Source organism: Dasypus novemcinctus, chromosome 27 (assembly GCF_030445035.2).
Source record: "Dasypus novemcinctus isolate mDasNov1 chromosome 27, mDasNov1.1.hap2, whole genome shotgun sequence".
Lineage (NCBI taxonomy): Eukaryota > Metazoa > Chordata > Mammalia > Cingulata > Dasypodidae > Dasypus > Dasypus novemcinctus.
Window position 1 is genome coordinate 9,512,640 of NC_080699.1, and position 12,055 is coordinate 9,524,694.

The 12,055-nt window shown below is 42.4% G+C and overlaps 1 long non-coding RNA gene across 1 annotated transcript in view; it reads left to right on the forward strand.

Annotated features, from left to right (window-relative positions):
* LOC139437747 (uncharacterized) overlaps window positions 1-10,532 on the forward strand; it is a 50,843-nt gene extending 40,311 nt beyond the window's left edge. The window contains exon 3 of the long non-coding RNA XR_011647616.1: window positions 10,390-10,532. This is a non-coding gene — a long non-coding RNA (uncharacterized lncRNA). The remainder of the gene's footprint in view (window positions 1-10,389) is intronic.
* The last annotated feature ends 1,523 nt before the right edge of the window (window positions 10,533-12,055 follow it).

The window sequence follows — 12,055 nt, forward strand, 5'->3', positions numbered from 1 at the left end:
TTGTTCTGAATTTTAGATTAGGGGCCCTGGCCTTGCATACTCCTCCCTCACCAAACAGGCCTTCCCTGCCTGTTACCCCAGAGAAGATGCATACCCTTAGAAGAGGTGGCGTCCTTCCTGGGGAAAATCTAAGCCGTGAGCCATCAGCAGGCAACTCTCTTGGCAGCTGGAAGAACGGGGACCTTGGTTGAGAAGGGGTGTGAGTTATGCAGTATGGCAACTGCTACAGCATATCAGTCTCCTTTTAGCAAAGCTTCTGCGTTGTTGCTGATTGTGTGCTGATAGTTGGGCTTGAAGATTAAGACCTGGTCTAGCTGAGGGGCGCTGTGCTGTGGTGGTGGAGTTCTCACCTTGAGCTCATTGAGCTGGCTCTGCCATGTGGTGCCTGGTTAGGAATTACGGCATGTAGGCCTTCAACTGGTTAGGTGCCAGGTCAAGGTTTGTTATTCCTTTGGACTTAGTAAGTCCCAAGGGTTCTTACATAATTCCCTAGGAAAACAGAGACTCTGAACTTTCTCCAAATTTGGTTGATGAGGATTTGATTAATTCGAACTTGAATAAAAAACAAACACGATTAGGAAAAGTTAAAAATACCCAAGGTATTTGATTCTGTGTGACTTGTAAAATGGTTATAACAATGGCAGAAATAGGGAAGTTGGGGAAATAAGCTGGTTTTATTTTATTTTATTTTTAAGATTTATTTTATTAACCGTTCCCCCCGCCTCCCCATCCTCCCCCATTGTTTGTACTCACTGTCTGCTCTCTGTGTCAGTTTGTTGTGTGCTTGTCTTCTTTTTAGCAGGCACTGGGAATGGAACCTGGGATCTCCCATGTGGAAGGGAGGCACCCAATGGCTTGAGCCACCTCTGCTCCCTGCTTGTTGTGTCTGTCATTGTGTTTCCTTGTTGTGTCTCTTCATTGTGTCATCTTGTTGCATCAGCTCACCAGGCCAGCCCATTGTGTCAGCTCACTGTCTGCTTGTCTTCTTTAGGAGGCACTGGGAACCGAACCCAGGACCTCCCATATGGTAGGCAGATGCTCAATTGCTTGAGCCATTTTTGCTTCCCATAAGCTGGTTTTAATGGGAGGGAATAACTGATGGATGAAAATAGACTACGGAATTGTTTACAAGGGTGTGGAGAGTGTAAAATAAGCTCATCTCATTAAGCCTTGATCTCTCAGTAAGGCAGAACATAAGGCAGATAAGAGAAATGTCCTTTCCTTTATGTCCCTATAATATTTGGATGCCTTGCATTTAGTTGTGGATGTTTTGATGACTCTTTTTTTCATCTGAACGATGAAAGGCTTAAGGTGAGATTCTATTAATCTCTCCAGTCTTGGAACCTGACGTCATGGTAAACATGTCAAACCAAATAGGTGCTCAGTGTTTGTTGAATGAAACTAAAATGAATGAAAAAACAACAGTGAGCAAGGGAGGGTTGTGTATGTGTGCACTTGTGTGTGGTAGGTAGGGCTAATTCCAAGCCTCAGGGGTATGTGACATATTTATTCTTGAAAGGATTAAAAGGAGTGCTAATAATAGTGCAAACCCCACTGGTGTTGGAAAGCCTCCAAGGTCAGAGAGTCCTCTCAGCATATTCTTGTGCATTTTCCCAGCATAGGACAGCACCTGAGCAGGCGAGGAAAGAAGGGACAGACCATCATAACTTTACTGCCTCTGACCCATGGCTCCATTACTAAGTCAGGAAGAGCCCCAGAGTCTTGGCACATCCCTTCTTCCCCGCCACGTGGGAATGCTGAGAGAACTTGCTGCCACAAAGATCCAGAAAGACTCATTGAATTGAGGAAGTGCCAGCAGAGCAGCCTTCACATTTTATAAACTAGTCCTAAGTACATCAAATAACCTGTAAGATTTCATGTGATTCTGTTAATTCCTTGAGATAGTTACTATTTCCACGTAGCTGCAGTTCCATTATTTCCCTAGGCACTGAAGTCTAATTTCTGTAATAGTAGTTTCAGCTACTCACTGATTCGTAGTAACTTCTTAGTATGTGTTTTGAATTCCAATCTCCTAACACTTCTGGGGCTTCTCTGCTTTCACTCCCACTCCCACTCTTTGTGGACTCACCACTTTGGTGGAGTTTTTAGCAATTCCCATTTGTTTCTCTTGGAGGCTTTGACCTAAATGGAGTGAATCTGTTGTGAAACTGGGGACAATGGCCATCCCAAAGAATGCCTAAGTCTGGCTGTGAATCCAATCACTTCAAATCAGATTTGAAGACAATGAATGAACACCACATTATTAAAGGTTCAAGACAGCTTAATTGCAGATAGACCTCTCTTTAGCTTTGCTGGACCTCTGCAGACCTCCTTCCCTGGTAACAGGTTCTGGACTAGAGATGGCTCTTAGAAAAGCTTCTGGACCTCTGATTCATTGAAGAATAGGAAATGGAGGAGTTTGAGAAGTACTGTTTGACATGAAGGGAAAAGTCAAACAAATTTCCTCTGAAACAGTGTGCCATACACCACATTCTTTAGTTCTGTCCAAGAATAATTTTCAAAAATTAAAAACCTGACCCTCAGGTAAATATAGGATAAACTTATGTCATTACAAAAAACCGATTAAGGAGGGAATTAGCAGGGTGGTAGAGATAGTTTAAAGACCAGTCAAGGAACTGAATATCAATAAGCTTTGAAGAAGAATGTTGGATAAGATTCTTGTGTTCAACACAAAACTAGTTAATGTTCTACAGGGTAATAAGGACAATTCCTTTTGGGATTATCTTTTCTATGATATGGAAATTATTTAGATCTTTACTGGATAAAAACTACAAGTCAGCATGTCACTTCACTGAGTCGAGGCCCTGCTCAATTAATGAATAGTATTCCTATAATATATAACAATAAATAGCATATTTAACACACGTTTATATTCCACATATTTATTTATATTCCACTAGAGAATTATCATTTTTGGGGTGGGCCATTTAGACAATGCTCCAGTACAACATAGAAAACATGCAGTCTTCCTTTTGCCTTATGTCCAAGTTTTTGATAATTTTTAATAAATTGCAAATTCTGAGGGAAAGTAGATGTGGCTCAACTAATAGAGAACTGCCTACCATGTGGAGGATCCAGAGTTCGATCCGTAGGGCCTCCTGACCCATGTGGTGAGCTGGCCCATGCGCAGTGCTGATGTGCGTGCGAGGAGTGCCGTGCCACACAGGGGTGTCCCCTGCGTAGGGGAGCCCCATGTGCAAGGAGTGAGTCCCCACAAGGTGAGCTGCTCTGCATGAAAAAAGCGCAGCCTGCCCAGGAGTGGTGCTGCACACATGGAGAGCTGACACAGCAAGATGACGCAACAAAAAAGAGACGCAGTTTCCTGGTGCCACCTGATAATGCAAGCAGATGCAGAAGAACACACAGTGAATGGACACAGAGAGCAGAAAACGGGGCGGGGGGGGGGGGTTCCCTTTTTCTGCTCTCTGTGTGGCACACTGTTTCAGAGGAAAGTTGTTTGACTTTTCCCTTCATGTCAAACAGTACTTCTCAAGCTCCTCCATTTCCTATTCTTCAATAGGGAAATAAATAAAATAAAATCTTTAAAAAAATGCAAATTCTGAGGCCCTTATAAATTTTCAGTGAAAGCCCAGAAAGTCTGATTTTTGTCAGTCTATCCTTATCATTTAACAAAACTCTTTCATTTCTCTTAAAGCAGAGAATAGCTATACAGTATTTTCTGATTGGTATGTACCCAGGAAGAGCCAATTTACATAAATGATACATGACCCCTGGCTCCACTCACAACTGCCCTGTAAATGCTCACCCTGATTCTTGCCTTTAGCCTTTTCTTCTACTCTTCTCCTTCCTAAAGTGCCTTTCCCTGGGCCCCATTCCTCGGTGGAAACTACTCATCTTTCAAGCCTTGGTTACTTCTCTATACAGAACTCATTGAAGCCTCCACACAAAACCAGGTGACCCTGGCAAGTCTCTCATGGTGTCTTCATGGCCCCTATGTGGACTTACATCATAGCACAGGACACTGCAGTGCACTTACTTGTATATTCGCCTCTTCTACAGGCTGTAAACTCCCTCATGGCAAAGACCAAGACCGACTCAACTTTTAATCCCCAGGCTCTAGTACAATGTCGATAAGCACTATATAACATTTGTTGAATGAATGAATAAATGAAATTAAGAGATAACTCCAGAGACTTCATCTAAGGCAGTCAATTCTAAATATCTTTTATTGAAAATGTGAAGACATCAAAAGGCATGCTTATTCCATTTGTAGACCTAATAAAAATAATCCACACTTATACAGCACTTCACAGTTGATAAAATGCATTTGTAAATTTCTCAGATTGTAAATTCACATACCACACTCAAATATGCAAGGAAAGTACAGCTTCTGTATTTTTCAATGATTCATTTAATCATCTTCAGAAGACTCTCCTTACTGGATAGCAATAGGGAAGGAAACCAAATTTCATCTAATACAGTAAACTCAGTGCAACCCTATAATTTCAATAGCATCTGGTTTATAATCAGTCTTTATATGTATATATATACATCTCTGTTTTATGCTTCCTCCACCTCTGCTTCTCTCCATAATGGACCTGAGAGTATGGGGAGGGACCTTATGTGCCTCACCATGGCAGGGAAGGGGAGCAGCCCTGGTGCTATACTCCCAGGGCCATATGGTATTTTCTTGGCTCCTCTGGAGCTGGGCAATGCCACTTTTCCTCTGGTCAGTGGGTGTCCCACTGGCATTGGATAGCTTTGTCTGTGGCTTATGAATGCAGGAGATTTTTCTTTCCTGGTTCAGTCAGATCCTGGTGGAAGCAGAGCTGCTCAGCAAATCTTGAGTCCTCAAACTTATTCTGTCCTTGTCTTCATACCCTAGTTGTTCTCATTCAGTACTATGGCTTTAAATATCTTTTCTACACTGGTGACTCTCAAAGCTATCTCTCCATCCCAGACCTTTCCTTTAGACTCTGGACTTGAATATCCAACAGCCTTCTCAAGAGCCCCACGTAGATGTGTAATGAGCCTCTCAAACTTGCATGTCCAAAACTGAACTCTTAAATTCACTCAAAACCTACCTCTTCTTCAATCTCCCCCAACTCCGGAAATGGGTCCTGCACTCTTTCAAATATTCAGGCCAAATATATTCGTGCTATTCATAGCATTTCCACCCAACATCCAGTCCATTAGGAAACCCTTTTTACTCTCCTGTCAAAATACATCCAGCCCATTCATGTCTTACCAACTTTCCCACCACTTTCCCATGGCCTGGGCCATGACACCATCCCCTCTTTCCTGGAGTAAGTATTTCAGTAGCTTTCTCCTTGCTCTCCTTGTTTCTGACCTTGACACAAAATCTATACTTAACATAGCATCCAGAAGAAGTTTTAAGAATGTATGTCGTGGCATGTTATTTTTCCATTCAAAATTTTCCAAAGGCATTTTATTACTGTCCTATACTTGGCATGCTCTTTTCCTCGATAGCCATGTGGCTTATTCTTTTACTCCCATGAGGTCTCTCCTCAAATATATTGCCTTTTGGTGCTCATCTTAAAATGGCAACCACTGAAACTTCCTGCCCCATTTTACTACTTTCCTTCTCTTTGTAGCACTTACCTTCACATATTTATTCATTTATTTGTTCTTTGTTTCCCTCTCTATCTTAACTAGAAGTTAAGACCCTTCAGGTCAGACACTGGATTCTCTTAATTACATTATTCCCAGTGCCTTGAACAATACCAGGCATGTAGTGGGTTCTCAACAAATATTTGTAGATACAATGTCTCTCTGATATTGCTTAAGTATCCCACCTCTTTGGGTCCAACCTCCTAGACCTCATCTCTTTGATAGAACTAACAGAACAAAGCTTCCTGATGTTGTTCAGTGATCTGTTGGGGGCATTCTGTCTTCTTCCTATATTTTGGTCTATGGATTTATTTCTTACCATCTAATTTGTGAAGAAAGTGGGATGGTGCCTTCATATTACAAATTCTAAAGTATATGAAATGTGCTATTATTATAAGGTTTGACTAATGCTAAGGGTATTAGTCAGCCAAAGGGGTGCTGATGCAAAATACCAGAAATTTTTTGGCTTTTATAAAGGTATTTATTTAGGGTAGGAGCTTATAGTTACCAGGCCATAAAGCATAAGTTACTTCCCTCACCAAAGTCTATTTCCATAGCTTGGAGCAAGATGGCTGCTGATGTCTGTCAGGGTTCAGACTTCCTGGGTTCCTCTGGGCTCAGCTCCTCTGTTTTCTCCACAAGGTCAGCTTTAGACTATGAGGCTCTCTAGACTCTGCCTCTCTCCACAAGGTCAGCATAGACTATCAGGTGACAGCTCTGTCTCTTTCCCTGGGGTTTCTGCCATGTCTAAGGAGCCATCTCTTCCGCTGTGTTCTTTTCCTGACTCAGGTTCTCTCTTCCCAGGGCTTGCTTCTCTTTCCTCTGTGTGCTTACCTCCTGGGGCTCCAGCTTAAGACTTCAGCATCAAACTCCAACATCAAAACCCCTCAACTCTGCCCTTTGCCATGCCTTTTACTGGGGGGGGGGGGGGGAGGGGGGGCAGGCAGGAATCAACACCCTACTGGCACAAGAGGTTTACATAATTACATAATCAAGTAAACCTATGAATCCAATATAATCTAATATGCCCAGAGTAAAAGATCAGTTTCCAAACATAATCCAATATTTCTTTTTAGAATTCATCAATAATGTCAAACTGCTACACTAAATTTAGCATTACTCCCAGAATTTCCTCCACAAACACACTCCGCTATATCTTCCAGGTGTAAGAGGACATGGTTCATTAGATGTTAGGTGTACATTTGGTCAAAAGTGGGAGGTAATCATACTAATCGTTCTGTTAAGATCTACTAGTTATTTTGTGCCAACTCTGTGCCAGAAACATTAGGTGTACTGTCTTCACAATAGCCCCAGAAAGTAGATATTATTACCTCAGTTTTTCAGATGAGGAAATCATGGCCTGAGGTAATTAACTGATAGAATAATAACTCTATCAAGGTCATAGGTTTAATAAGGGATTGGGCTGGAATGTCCACTGTACCATGATACATCCAGAGTTGTGTCCAAAAGGATTTTGGCAGCCTACTTGTTTTGGAAAACTATTTGCAGTGCTGCTTTGAAATTATCTTAAAATCTTTTCAGAGAAATGTAGCAGGATAACTTCTTATATTATGGATTAGAAGAGCCCACAATTTTTGTGATTATGCATGCCATCAAGCTTATTTGTCTAGGACTATGTGCTGGCTAATGATCATATTGCTTCACCAATCACCATGATTATGGAGAGATCTTTCATCTGGAAGAGCAAGGTTAGCATTTGGCAGCTCAGAGAGATGAGCGTAGACAACACAGGGCTCACAATGGACCGTGTGTGACCTGCCTCCACCTTGAGCTTCTACCCAGCAGGGCAAAGAAGGGAGAGGAAGTGTAATTACCTACATATGAGTGATGGCTGCTGGAAACCATCTCCCCACGGTGGTTAGAGCCTGGGGTTTATGTCCCCAGCATTAGCACAGCAGGACTTAATGCTGGCAGACCAAGAAGAAAAACTACATTTCTGACTTTGGTGCTCATACATCAAATATTTCTCATAGTCCCGCTGTGTTTCTTAAAGGTCTAACAGGACATTCGTCCATCATGGGTGCATGGAGCAAGCCCACTCATATCTAAGGACTGTGAGCTCAGGTCACATTTCATTGCCTCTCTGAAGGCACATAAAGCCTTTATCCCTTTTCTGAGTTACTTACTCATGTGATTTTACACACATCAACATTTTGGTAAATGTAGCCTGCTCTTTCCTAAATCTTCGGACTCATGCCTGCCAAATCACAGGCTAGGAAAAAATAGGTCCTGCCTGTCAGTCTGTGCAGTTTTAAAATAACATACTATCATAACTCATTAGCATTCACAGGAGGAAAATGGTACCTGCTATTTCTGTTCAGTTATCAAAGCAGTGGAGAGACGTCTCCCTGTAGAAGAGGTGGAAGTGGCCTCCACAAGCACTGTTAGGTGTAAAATCCCTGCATGCTACATCCTTCCCTAATTTGTAACAATTGTGCATTCTGTAGTATATTCCCCCAGCTCTCTGGGCTGGGGATGTATTTGTTACCATCTTGTTTGAGGAGGGCAGTGACTGACAACGATTCTCTTTACAAATCCCAAGTGGCATATAATTTGGATTTCTAATTGTGTGCGTTTGCACAATCTGCTTTCTACTCCTGCTAGATTTCTATGAGTTGAAAAGCTTGTCAGGGTGGAATTATGTTTTCTTAATAAAGCCGTGGGTCTGCTGTGGCCTCTGGTGATGAAAAATGTGAGCATTCTCAATGTAATGGGATTCTTGTACACATCAACAGGCATTATAATGCCCTGTTGTAAGTGCTACAGAAGATGAAGCAACGAGGGTGGTAGGAGTACAAATGGAATCCAACCTTCACAGAGAAAGGTAACACCTGAGCAAACTCCTAAAGGATGATGAGGAGCTTGTCAAGCAAAGAGGAGGGTAGAGAGAAAGAAATTGTAGAAAGCATGAAAGCATGTGGAAAATCTCGGAGCACCAGGGCTGGTTTGGAAAATGGCAATAAGTTGCTGTGATACAGCAGTTAGGTTATCTTCATCATATTACTCTCTCTAGTTGGATCCTTTGGGTTCTTGAATTATGTGGAACTTGATGTGTCTACTTAAATACTGAGGACAGTTGCCCTCATGGCAAGGTGAGTTCTAGGACAGAGGAAGCCATAAAGCTTATGGAGAACAAGGGTAAGATTGGAATTTGGGGATGTCTTCTTTTCTGTTTCATGATATGGTTTCCCCATTTATGAAGCAAAGACATCAGCTGCCCTCTGTCTAAAGGTGACCAGGAATGAAGTAGGAAGAGATCCCCAGTTAGTAGTTTAATTCTACTCCCTGGGGGTCATGAAAGTTTTGGGAGGAGTGGAGGCAGAGAGGACACTGGAAGTTATCATCATGGCCCCTCTCAGATGTCCGGGCCCAACACCTTTTAGGTACACTTTGAAATGTATAAACCATGGATACCTGAAGGCTTTGGGGACGTTCTCCTCTAGGGGAAGAGGAAGCCAAGGCAAGAGCAAAGCTGTGAAATGCTCTTCCTTAGGGCCCCGCTGTGACATCTCTCATGGTGTTTTTCTCACCATAAGTGATGTAAATATTCCAAAAGCTCTAGCTAGAAAACTCACTGGGATCCCAGAGTTCTCAGCAATGCTCAGGGACACAGGCCGGAAGAAAGCCGAGCTGGGCTCGCTTCAGCACACCTGGCAGATGTGTCCTTCTTTTACACCTCAAAGTGCTGTGCTTTTCACGTCCCGCAAGAAGACAACTTCAGATCCCACCCTTGGAGAGGAGCCTCGGGTCTCCCATTGGCTTTCACTGTGCTGTGTCCAGTTCTCACGCAGACAGGGGAGGGCACAGGTGACTTCTGGGTGAGGTGAGCCCCTGGCTGGGTTTCCTTGAGCCTTTTCCTTGAACCGAGAAGGCAGGGCCTGCACTTTCTCCCTTGGATGGAAGGCAATATAAATTGATCATAAAATCATTCAAGAATAAAAATGGTAAAGAAAAAAAAACAAAACTAATTTACCTGATTTATGAAGGTCATTAACAACCTACTAGGATGTTCTGACTCAGTTGAGACAGTAAATTTTATGTGACAAAGATGACAATTGAGAAAAAGTAAGGGGGATAATGCAAGAGAACAAATATTTTGTTTTCCCCTTGCCCTCACGTTACTTCTTCCCCACTTTCTACGGTAGACGCTCCCCTACCCTTCTCACAGAGCTTGACTCTTTTCCGGGTTGCATTGGAGTCGCGCTGTCTTGCCCTTGTTAGGATTGATGGGGTGGCTCAGGTTTCTGGCAGGCTTGCAGTCTGGGTTTCCAGTTTTCAAGAGGAATCTAATAGTCTCCATTATATGCTGGTCAAAGCACTCACTTTGAGATTAGATGGACTCTTCCATATTGGGAGATAACAATCTGTTTGGTTCTGGCTGTTCTAATGAAAAAAACACAGGAGCTGCAAAGTGAAAGATTGTTCATCTCCATGCTATGCTTCCTTTCTTCTTTTCTTTTTTCTTCTTTTTTTCCCCCAGATATAGCATGACTAAGTCTGTGAATTATAAGGGACTACAGTGATCATCTAGTCTAATGTTCCCAAAATATGATTCTAGATTGTATAAGGATGAATTAGTTTTTAAAATTTTAATAGATGAATATTTATTTTAGTGAACATTATAAAAATTTATATAGTACAAGAAAACGATGACTTCTAGGATATTATTGTAGAGGATAAATATGTACATGGATATGGTGACAATCATAAGGTTCTTAAGTTTGCGAACCACTCACTCTTCTTTTCTTTCTACAGCTGGGGAAACTGAAGCCTCCCCCAGAGAAATGATTAGCCCAAGGTCACAGGGCTAATTCCCAGGATGTGGGACTCCTCATCCATTCACCGTTTTCCCCCATTTTATAAACCTGTGACATTGGTCTTCACTGTACCCACGTATCGGTTGTTTTAATATTATTATAAAAATGTATGTTATAAAATGTATGTCTAATTTCTTTGGATCAGATATAAAACTATAGTTTGGGGAAAGCTTTAAAATGATGCTTTGTGAAGACTGGAAGGTGGTTGTAAAGGCAGCGCCACGGCCTTGGCAGCACAGCCCGAGGGCTCCCCTCCGCTGGCAGGTTGTATTCCACTGTATTCAAAGGGCAGGGAGCTTCCAAGAGCCAGTTTAGATACCAACCGTGAGACCTGTTTTCTGTGAAATCCTATCTGCCTGTTCTGACTCTTTCTTCCCTAATTCCAAACCCTATTTGCTGCTATGATGGGCTATTAACAATTGTAATCAGAGCTACTTATTAAGTGCCTGCTGTATGCCCAGCTCTGTTCCAAAAGCTTTTTACTCAAGCCTGAAATGTCACAATCCATCTAGTTCTCACCTATAAGGTAGGTCCTGGTATTTTTCCCAGTGTAAAGATCAGACACCCGAGGCCCCTGGGAGGAGCTGGGGAGCAGGCGAGCTGGCACCGAAGCCCACTCGGGACCCAGCAGACCCAACAAGCTTGCTCTCAATCACTTTTTTCAATTTCCCTATAAAATTTTATTTGCTTCTATGCTGGAATAACCCTGAAAAAACTCCAAGTAGACTGTGTATAATTGGATGGTAAAACTTGTTTTAAAAACAACTCTGTCAATTTCTGTGTGACAGTATTTTTATATACAACATGAAGGTTGAAAAACAAAGTTCATTTCAAAGGACTGTAGGGAGCTGGAAGTTGGTAGAGTAATTTAAGTGTATTTTATGCAAACTAAGTTTACAATTAGGCAAAGCGGAATGGATGAGGCCAGGCAGTCCCATGCGATGGGTGGTTCTCAATCACAGTATTAATGGTAATCAGTATCATCATCATCATCATAGCTACAGTGTGTTAACGGCTCAAAATGTGCCTCGCACTGTGCTACTTATACATGATGTAAATCCCAACCCCACCTTGAGGCACTTATTGTTGTTCTGATTTTACAGGTGAGTAAACAGAGACACACAGAGTTCCCTTCAGTTTCCCAGCAACCCAGCTAGTGGTAGCAGAATCTGGCTGGAACCCCGGTCCGGGTGCCACGTCATCCCTTCTGTGGCCGGGAGCTCACAGAGCATTGCTGGCATTTGACGCCATGCTCTCTTGTATCTTGGGCTTGAGTCATGAGAGAAGAGCACATGATTGTTTACCTACTTGGTTGGATGAATAGCTGACTCTGCATCCCCCAAGTCAGTGGCAGAGGTGTGGCGGCATTTGGGGGGGACTTTCAGCAAGAATTGCCTGTCGCAACCTCCTGAGAGTCTCCATCTCATTTTGAAGGACCATCTTTGCTTCAATTTTGACTTTCTGATCCCTCAAAAGTCTATTCATCACGTTGTTTATGAGATATGTGTTTGGATACCTTTTGATCAGTTTAGGAATCAAATACTGAGGATTTGTCATTGCAGAGGATTTCAGAAGGAAATGGGCCACAGGGTCTAAAGTTTTCT